Genomic DNA, 10,679 nt, shown 5'->3' with positions numbered 1-10,679 from the left:
CTTTGGTTTTCAGCATTATTGGCAACATTGGTTGGGGGACAAGGGTATCCCCCTGTGTTATAGGTATTTCATATTAACCCAAAGGGAATACTGTATTGACAGGACATTTTTTGATCTTCAAAATTAGCAAGATGTTATAACATGAGATTTAAAAATATTCATGTATATTAATTTTTCCAAACTTCAGTGTACAAAGTTCTTCATAGAAGAAAGTAGCATTAAACAGTTATTGTCTTTGAACCTTAAGTAACTGATCCATTGTGATCCCAGAAAGTTCTTCCCTTCCTGCTTGGTAATCTTTCATTTTTGAAAAAGGCCAATGACATCATATAATGATGTCTTGACTCTTTATTTGGATTTAAGTGTGATTGAGTTGTGCAAAGGTATCAGCTTCACTGTCTCATTGAAACCCAATGCAAAACAAAATTCAAGATAACTGATGTTGGCCCAGTATGCAGTGGATGACCTTGAGTCTTTGATGTCTGACCAAGTGCTGAGTGCTTACCTAGGGGTTTTTGTCTTATACTCATGCTCAACCTGGTTCAACCTTTCTGCCAAGATAGTTTTCCAAAGATGTGGCCTCTGTGCATACTACACCTTCTTGGAGTCATAGGTGAGAGTTGAATGCCAAGTGTACACCAAAGGTGGATAGGCAATCCTCATACCAGGACCAGAGGTTCTAGTCCTCCCTGAGCACCCCATAGAACTAAAACACTAAAGATATTAGATTCATTATATCTACTTTTCAATGGTAATACATTGAGAAATTAACAAATATTAATTTTTAAATAGCATAGTTTTCTTAACTATTAGGTTAAATGTTTAAAATAAAAAAATAATTTTGGTCACAAATATAAACCTATACTTTATTGTTCAGTTCTGTCTGACTTTTCATGACCCCATTTGGAGTATTCTTGGTAAATATAATGGTTTTCCATTTCCTTCTCCAGCTCATTTTATATATGAGGGAATTGAGGCAAAAAAAGTTAAGTGACTTGCCTAGGATCACACAACTTGTAAGCATGAGAGGTCAGATTTGAACTCAGGAAGATAAATATTCCTGACTATAAGTCCAGGACTTTATCTACTATGTCACCTACCCATAAATCAGTCATTCATTCTATCTATCTGTCTATCTGTCTGTCTCTCTATTTACCTATCTATCTATCATTTATCTATATAGTTATCTCTAAACCCACAGATACAAATATGTCTTTAAGTAAGTGTATGACAGTTATATATAATTAGCTCATTTTAAACTTTGTGATAAAAAAAATGACTATTTCTTCCTTTTTGACGTTAAGAATTTTATTTTGGATAAAAAGTTCTAAGATCAATCATGATTTTTCAGAGAACAACTAAGGAAAATTCCTAACACTTAGGCAGAAGTTAGACCTGTCTATCATTACATTCTTATCTCTTTCTAATGAACTCCCTCTTTATTTGGGGCAAAATTCAGTTTAGGTAATGGTAAATTTTATATATATATATATATATGACATCAGGAGGACAAGTTAGAGAAAGGTCTAAACTAGGCAGTTAAGAGGGTCAGAAAGCAGGATTTAGAGTAGAGAAAATTACAGAGTTCAAATGTGGTCTCAGGCACTGTGACACTAGTAGTGTGACCCTGGGTAAAACATAAGTGCTGTTTGTCTCAGTTTCTTCATCTGTAACCTGGGAAAAAAGTGATAGTGCTTAAGTTGTTTTAAAGATCAAATGAGATAATATCTATCAAAGCTCTTAATACAATCCCAAAGTAATCACTTAATAAATGTTTTATCATTTCCTCTCTTTTTTTTATTTTTAAAAATTTCCGTTTATTTTTCTAGTTCAGTTTGCTTGGCTCTATATTCTTTTAGTAAATTATTTTGAGTTTTCAAAATTATGATATATTACACCTAAACTATTCATTAAAGTCATACTATGATGCTCCATCATGGAATGGAGGTGATTGTTTACTATAGTATGGTACTCCATCCTAGAATGGAGGTGATCTTGGTTTCTTTTTCTTTTTTTGATCTTGGTTTCTTAAAGGTTCTGCCAACAAGTCAGTCAAACCAGCTAGAAAAGTTTCAAGTACAGATCCAATAGCAAATTCTATGTCCCAATAAAATGAATTCATCACTAGGTTGGGCACAGGACCCAACATTTTTTGGCCATGGCAACAATTAAAGACTATCTTCTAAGTTAGTGAATTCAATCTATTTTGATGAAGGGAGTTAGTTATCCATGGTCACAAAATAATAACCTCTTGAAGTGTTTTCCAATCAGGCAGAATATCCAGTTTTTAACGTACAAAAACCTAAAAGCTTCTAAAAAGTTTCAAAACTATAAGTATATATTAAAGATGATAGTGTCTAATTAGATGCTTTAAATAAATTAACATCTTAGTCATCTAAGTTTCATGTGCTGCGTAGAAAATAGGATAAGATTTTTCTTCTATTTAAAAAAAAACCTTTTTGGCTTCCAGCTTTCAATACAAGATTCTCTGGTTATAAGAGCCAACAGACACTGGAAGGTGATCACTGAGCTTCCGAAACCAGCTGGGCAATCAGTCCTCTTCTGTCCTGCATACTGGAGGGGATGTATGAGCCATTCTTGGGGTTATGTGGGTTCCAAAGAGGAACAACTTTCTATCATCTCCAATCTCAGATAATCCCAAAGCCTCATGAATATCTGTGACACAATATGCATTTTCAAGATCTTGTTTATTTGCAAAAACAACTAGAGGAAGAGCTGGATCTTTTTGGATCAATTGATGTAGATGCTCTTTGGCATCAGGTAATCGTCCGTGATCTGCCGAGTCTACCACAAAAAGCAACACCAACACCCTGGAAAGATACATCTTCCAGTAAGAACGGAAAGGCTCACTGCCACCAATCTCCTGGAACTCCATCTGCGTGCCTCCATTGTTGATGCACACTACATTGATCCCTGGGTGGGAGCAATGCTATGTTGGACTTTATTTGTGGCTAAGGTGTGGAGGACACTGGGCTTTCCTGCTCCATCCAAGCCCGGCACTAGGACTTGCTTATTTTGCACTTTGTCCTGGGCCTGCTCCGGGGCCGGTCAGGCCGCGGCGCCGCCCTAGTCCTCGTCTCCCGCCAGCACCGCGCACTCCTCTCTCCTGCCCACTAACGGGGAAGGCGGCCCCGGGCTCCCGTGGACGTGTCCGGGGCAAGCCCTCCCCGAGCGCGGGCCGCCGAGCCCATACGTAGGCCCACACGGCATACACCGCCCCCTGTCACCGCGGCCACGGCGGCCAGGCCCAAAGCCTTCAGGGGTGGCCGGCCACGGGTCCCCGCGCCGTGGCTCCGCACAGCCGCAGGAGGAGCCCCAGGGGCCGACAGGCTCCCCCGAGGCCGGGCCGGGCCGGGCCGGGCCGCCGGGCGGCACCTCCCTCCTCTCTTTTCTTGCGACTTCCTTCACCTTGGGTTTTTTTTTTTCTGTTACTTCAGGATGCCTATAAAGCAGAGGTGCTCAAACTTTTTGATCTTGAGAAAAGTTTGAATTTTTAAATGTTATTGATGATCCCACAGGCCTTCTGCTTGCATAGTTCTATCCATTTATATATAAAAATATTAGAAGTTGAAATATCTTAGTATTGTAGTTTGATTGCATGGTCCATGAAAGGGCCTCGGAAATCCCCAGCTTCTGTAGATCCTACTTTTATCTAGATTAAAAAATATTGTCTACTTTTAGAGTCAATGACTCTCTTTGATAGCTTTGATTTCGGCTACATCTCAGTCCTTCCTTTGTTCACTTTTTGTTCCAGCTTCTGGAGCACTCGAAATCTTCTTTCCCCACACCCTTCTGAGATAGGTTCTGTCTTTAACACAAAGGTGTGGTTCGCAATTGATTTATGGAGGTGTATGGACCCTGCTCATAATCAGTTCTGAAAGACTAATTCAATCAGAAAATATTTGTACCTAGGCAAGACACCAGAATCAAATTAGGTGGGCTAGCTCCCTCTACACAAGAACAAGCAGAAGACAAAAGAAAACATTTTGCATACTGAATAGTGTCAGAGAATTGCCTCTGCCCTTAATCCAAACTTCCTAGCTCAACAATTGCTCTGAAACATATCTGACACAGTAAACATTCAGACATTGTCTGAAAACCCTTGGTTGACCAAATAATTTCCCTAAGTGACCCTTTCCATTTTTGGAAAGTTGTTTTCTTGCTTGCTTCATTTATTCATTTATTTATTTTGTTTTTATACCATATCAGACACAGGATTCAAATAAAGAATTAAATCTATTTATACTGTCTTTTTTGATCTCCTTTATAATTCTTTTACAAATCTGGCAATAAATAGGTATATTTATAATTAGTATATTTTACTGTGACCCCATCCAAGTACCTGCAGCATTTTATCTTTGTTATATAATATATAATCTCTGCATGCTTGTTCTCAAGTCTTGAATTCATATAATAAATATAAATACCTGTTAAACAGAATTGAATTGCATATCATATACTTGCTGGAAGAATTTATGACTGAATCACAGTTCTTTGAGACTTAAATTATCCACTATTCATTGAAATTAAAAAGAAATCCTTATAAAAATTTCATTTTGAAGGGAACACACATACAAATAGATAACTAGCAAATTATAGTTCTAAGCCTAATAGCAGAGGCAACTTTATATTTCTTTCCTAAAACCTTAATAATTCTGCTTCACCTGATTGATATATAAGTATATTTCTTTTGAAAGATTTTTCAGTGAATATCTCTTGATAAATGAGCAAGCAGGGTTTCTCTTTCACATTTTCATACAGTTTTTAAATGGTAACATTTTAAAAGAGGAAAGAAGAAGGAAGGAAGGGAGAGAGAGAAAGGGGGGAGGGGAGAGAGAGAGAGAGAGAGAGAGAGAGAGGATAAAATATTCCTAGTTCCAGGATATTGTTTGCTACATTTTTCCTGGAGTAGAATTTAGTTGAGTTATAACTCCCTAAGGGATTTCAGAGAGAAACACTGATCAACCTTCAACTAGGAGGACATAAATGTTCCAATCACAATTACAGATCTAGGAGCTACAGAAGTAACCTGAGGGGCACAGGAGGAGTAGAAGAATGAAAAGACTGGTAGATCTCATCATTTCATCTAATTAGGCACAATACCTTTCCCTTCATGTCTTGAAAATTATTGGAAAAAAGAAAAAAAAACATCTTTTCTTGTTAGCAGGGAACAAACCAACTGGGGGGTAAAAAGCCTCACATTGATTTAATGGATGAAATGTATTATTAACATTATAAAATAGAGCAGAGAAAGAAGTGAAAACAGCTAAGATGATAAGTTTTAAAAGTTTTGAGAGGCAGCATTTGGATAAGGAAATTAAAACAAAAGATTCAATCAAGTGTATTTTATGTTTCTTTATAAATTTGACTTTTTATATAAAGGAATTTTGAAGTAAAAAAAATTGCTTCTAGTAAAGACAACTACAAGCAGAGACTAAAGTCTAGATGGCTCTTTTGGGTGTAACTAAAGAAATTACAATGCAACCATTTGCACTGGATTGTAGAGACTGCCTCCATACTTGGTGGGCTTGTTCAGTAACCAAATCCACTCAATCTTTGGCAGCTCCACTGAATCTGACACCATGGGAGCTAATTAGTGTTAGTGAGATATAGGTATGTGAAAGACCACTAGAAACTAGTTTTGGATCACCACCTCATTCTCAGACACAGTAGGTTTCTAAACAACTATTATAGTTTCCACTGACCTGAAGAACCCTAACATTTCAGGAAGTGAAAATAGAGATCAGCAAAATATTATCTATCCAGCTATGATTCAGTGCATACAAGTTCCAACTTTCTTTTCTCCAATATCTTTCTAGGATGCTTTACATGACTTTTCTCCTACTGTTCATAACCAGTGCCACAGTACCCACTCTTCATCAGAGAAATATAATGTAATGACAATTTGATAATTTGGCAACTATAGGTGACTTTACAGGAAAGGACAGAAGAAGAGAAATCTGGAGCTACATAAATCATAAAATGTGACTTTTTCAGAGGTTCAGTATTACAGTCTTAAAAACTAGAAAGAAATAAGAGATTTTGAAATGTGTTAGTAAATTTTGATATGTTGTTTCTTTATTTTTTTGTCCCATTTTATATAAAAGATATATAACCTGAGTTCTCTGGGAGAAGAGGAAGTAGTGATCTTCTAGGAAAAGTGGGCAACGCAAAAGCAAAAGATTTCAATTAAAATTTATTTTCTAAAATGTGGGTTAAATGTATAGAGTCACATCATTCTAAAATATTCATATATCAAAAGGTCAGAGGTCTTTTCATGAATGCTCAGATTCAAGGACCTTTACTCAATGTATAGTCCATCAGCATATAGAAGCCTTTCTTTGATTAATGGTAACACAAGATTGTCACCAAAGAGAATTGCCAGTATCCCAATCTTCTGGGAAAGCTTTGGAAAAATGGTCTCAGAAAGGTGAAGATAAATAGATTATAGGAAATTACTGATAAATTTTTGAAAGCAGTTTCAATATATTTATTTCAATTATCTTTGCTCTTATTAGTCTAGGTTCTTCCTATACAAGTGAAGATCTAAAGCCCTCTATCCATTCTTATCTTGTGAGACCTTATACAATTTTTCCCCCTAAAAGCAATTCATTCAATTCACCATTACTTTATTCAGCTTCATTTACTATTTCTTGGATATCATTACTCTTAGGCTGTCCACTTCTTATTCCTTCTGACTATGTGACTTTTGCATTTCCTAGTGGAAACTGATATATCTTTTTTGGTGATTTGTGTCACCACTCATTATCTTCCTCATATAAAGCTAACCCTCTTCTAAGTTTTGTTAGTTTGCTTGTTTGTCTTTATTATGGACTTTTTACATCATCTTAGAGTCTCAACTTCTTACTCACCTTTACTTATATCACAGCCAATTGCTTGCCAAGTTTTGCTGATCCTATTGCCACAACATTTCTCATATCCTTTCCCCTCTTTATTTCATTCTTGATCAGGTTCTCATCATGTCTCACCTGGATTATTGCAATATTTGGTCCTAATTTGGTCTCTCTGATGTTAGTCTCTTTGCTTCTCTAGTCTATCTTCAATATTGCTGTCAAAATTATTTTTAGAAACACCTCTCTACACATATCACAAGAATATCCAGTTTCCTATAGTTTCTAGGATTTAATACAACCTACTCATTTAGCATTTATAGCGCTTTATAGTTCATAGTTCAACTTTGCAGTCTTATTTAATATTCTTGCCCCGAGCCTTCTCACCATCCATGTACTCTATGTTCTAACCAAATTGGTCTGCTCTTTAACAACATTCAAAGTTCCTGTTATGTATTATGTCTTTAACTTCTGTTAGAATTATGCTTCCTTCAATCCCCAGTTCAGAACAATGAAATTCCTACATCTCATGGAAAGGCTAATATGACTAAAGAGCACATTAGCAATTCATATATTTAATCAATGTCATAAACAAAGCATATTGTTTCCTATAAAAATTTCACATATTCACATATTTCACATAAAACATATAAATACAACATTTATTAGCATGTTAGAAATTCATATCTTACATAAAACATCAAAAATATGTTAAAAAGCTGAGAAAAATAAAAACATTACTTTGAGGAAAAAAAGAACTATAATGACTCCTAAAAAAGAATTAATAAAGTTAACCATTTACGTAGTAAACGAAATGTTTCAGTAAATATCTACTGAGAGCAATCACTAAGAAATGGAATTCATTCTGCCCTCCCTTTATTCGAGTTTCCTTAAATCTTTTTTGAGGATATCCATCATTAATGATCTTTTGCTTCTCTTCCAATTATAAAATATAATTTCTGTGTTAGAGAAACATGAGTTTAGTATGACTGAATATTATATTGTCATAATGTATACACTAAATAAGATGCTTTTGTTTTTGTATTTTTCTTTACTTAATTGGTTATGTATGTTACCAAAGAGGATTCAGTACAAATATAAATAAGATTGAAATGAATGAGGGAAGGACAAAAGGAATCATTAACAGACATTAAAATAAATAAACCATGCTCTGAGTTGGTGAGAAGGTGCCAGTGAAATGATAGGTCCCATTCTTCAATCTGTTCGCTCAATAAAATGGAAGCTTCTTGAGGCTAGAGATTGTTTTTTCATTATATCTCTGCATCCTCAGCATCTTTTATGAAAGCTTTCATACTGAAAATTCTTATTGCATATTGATTTGGATTGGCTTGGAGGGTAGTTAGAAAATATACTGCCAGGTAAAGGTAATATCTAACATTTTGTTTTTGTATACTGTTGTAAATCTGGTTTCTGTATAAAATATTCTTTATGCTCATTTTAATTCACTGGGTATATTATATGCAAACAAAAACTAACTAAGTAGGTAGATAAATAGAAAATCAATTTCAATTTAAGTATTTAAATTATAATTCTATGCTTTGTGATATCAGCTCAGTGATCTCTGATTGCTATGCCACCTTTAGAGTGCATCTTTGCCTCTGAATCACCAATATCACATTCAGAATAGGATTTTTTACATTGAAAGATCATTATGCATTGTTGCTATGGAAACCATCTTTTCTTCCAGGAAAGCGTTCATATTCATTTGTTTTTTTTTTGTGGGGTTTTTTTTTTGGCATGTTTTACCCCCAGATCCTGCAGCTGCCACTTTGTATATGCCTTTGGCTCTTATTTTGATTGAGTATTTTTTATGCCCTTTTTTAAAAAACTCCTGGAATAATCATTTCTTTGATCTGAAACTTTCCCATCCCAAGAAATATTTAAATTCTCATTTGTCTTCTTTCTATTGTCCTTTTCACTTTTTTTAATTGGTCAAATAATGTGATCTAAATAAATATTTAAGAAAAGGAAATATTTAAGTTCATATTTAAGTAAATAAGTTATCTGGCAAAGACTATAGGAGAATTTTTCCATTTTATTTAGAGTTATGGTAATGCATTCATCAGATTCTCAATCTTTTCTGACAAGCCCCTTCAAATTGTGTTCTTCCCTAGGGTTTCATAGGGAATATAAATACTCCTATAAATTGTGCCATTGAACTACTGAAGGGATTCACACCCCTCTGAGTCTGAAGACCATAGAGTGCTTTAATAGGTTGCTGAGTCCACAAAAACATAATCAGTTCACACAAGATAATTTGTGTGTGTGTGTGTGTGTATGTGCATGTGTGTGTATGTAAGTTATCTGTATGTGTATATGAATATATATTTGTGTGTATGTGTATATACATGGATACACATATCCATTTATTTCCTCTATCTCTTTATATGTAGATTGATAGGGATAGAGACATATATATATATATATATATATATATATATATATATATATATATATATATATACCTGTGCCCACATACACCTACATAAGGCTTTGTCTTATCTTGTAGAAGACCTTAGCACAGAATCCCTTTGGAGTTGGTATGTGTAATAAGTGTTAAAATTTGGGTCCAGGAAGATATCATAAATTTGAATAAAGGAGAGTGATCTGTGGAATATTTAGTGTGTAAATCTCAAAAGTCACATAGAAGGTACTATGGGCACATCTTGAATAAATGCCAGAATACTTCTGGTCTGTCCTGGCTCAAAAAAACCCCACATCACCATTGCACAAGTCACAAACTCTATGGACCTAGGGTCTATCAACCATAGGAATGCTGATTCTACTAGATTCTAATCTTCCTTGAAATTTTAGTTCTGTTCTGTCATAATCTTAGAATTTACTTTAGTAAGCCAATAGCAATGCTTTCAGGTCTTCTCAAAAGAAAGATTGCTTAAGGTATACAGCTAAGAAGAATAAATGTTAGTGAATTTAAGAGGAAAAAAGTTACCATGACCTGAAATAGAGAAACTAAATTAATTCCCTGCATGTGTTTTTGAGCTGTTAGTTTATGGACTCTTAAGTTAGCTGATGTATGAAATAATATGTAAGCCTTGAAAATAGTGATTTGACCAATATGTCTAATATGTTTTAAAATATGCTAACTTTATTCATTTTCCTAGCAGGTTATTTCCATAAGAGAGGAATAACTGGTTTAAAGTTAAAGAAGCTAAGTGCAGTGGTAAAGCTTTTGCACTTATATGTATAAAGTTAAAGTATAGTATTGCATATCATCAAATGTTTCTTGGAAAGAAAGAGGCTGGATTATTGGTAGGAAAAGAACCATTTTCCCATGCTCTCATTTTGAAATCCCTCCAACTTGGAATGGAAATGAAGTAAAGACTGTTATACTATTAATTTAAAATACACCAAGTAAAAAGCTCTAATGTAAGTGTCAGTATGCAATCCTATGTTGTATTGAGGTTTTTACTTTAAAAGTAAACTGGAAGATTCACTTTGCAATGAAAAAAGATATTGCAACTATAAATACAAATCCATGTACCACTATTGAAAATGATGAAAGATTTCCGCTATCAGGCTGAGGAGGTAATAACAATGCCAAGAAATTTTGTGGAAATTAGCACTATAGGAACAGTAACATGTAATGGGAATAAGTTCCTCACTTGGTAAATGGCTTTCGAAAAGACCAGTTGTTTCATCAAATAAATGATTGCAAATTGTCAAGTTTCTTAGCATGTCATTCCATTTTTTGGTTTCTTTAATAAGGTAAGTTCTTTAAGTAGTAATAAAAAAGACAAATTATGGGTTCTGCTATAGCGGAGTGAG

General features: G+C 34.7%; 1 pseudogene; it reads right to left on the bottom strand.

Annotated features, from left to right (window-relative positions):
* Positions 1-2,522: 2,522 nt before the first annotated feature.
* On the bottom strand, positions 2,523-2,896 carry LOC141520301 (ADP-ribosylation factor-like protein 9 pseudogene; annotated as a pseudogene).
* Between the last annotated feature and the right edge of the window lie 7,783 nt (positions 2,897-10,679).

Source organism: Macrotis lagotis, chromosome 4 (assembly GCF_037893015.1).
Source record: "Macrotis lagotis isolate mMagLag1 chromosome 4, bilby.v1.9.chrom.fasta, whole genome shotgun sequence".
In the NCBI taxonomy this organism is placed as follows: domain Eukaryota; kingdom Metazoa; phylum Chordata; class Mammalia; order Peramelemorphia; family Peramelidae; genus Macrotis; species Macrotis lagotis.
The sequence above is the reverse complement of the archived record's forward strand: the minus strand, read 5'-3'. Positions and strand labels throughout refer to the sequence as shown.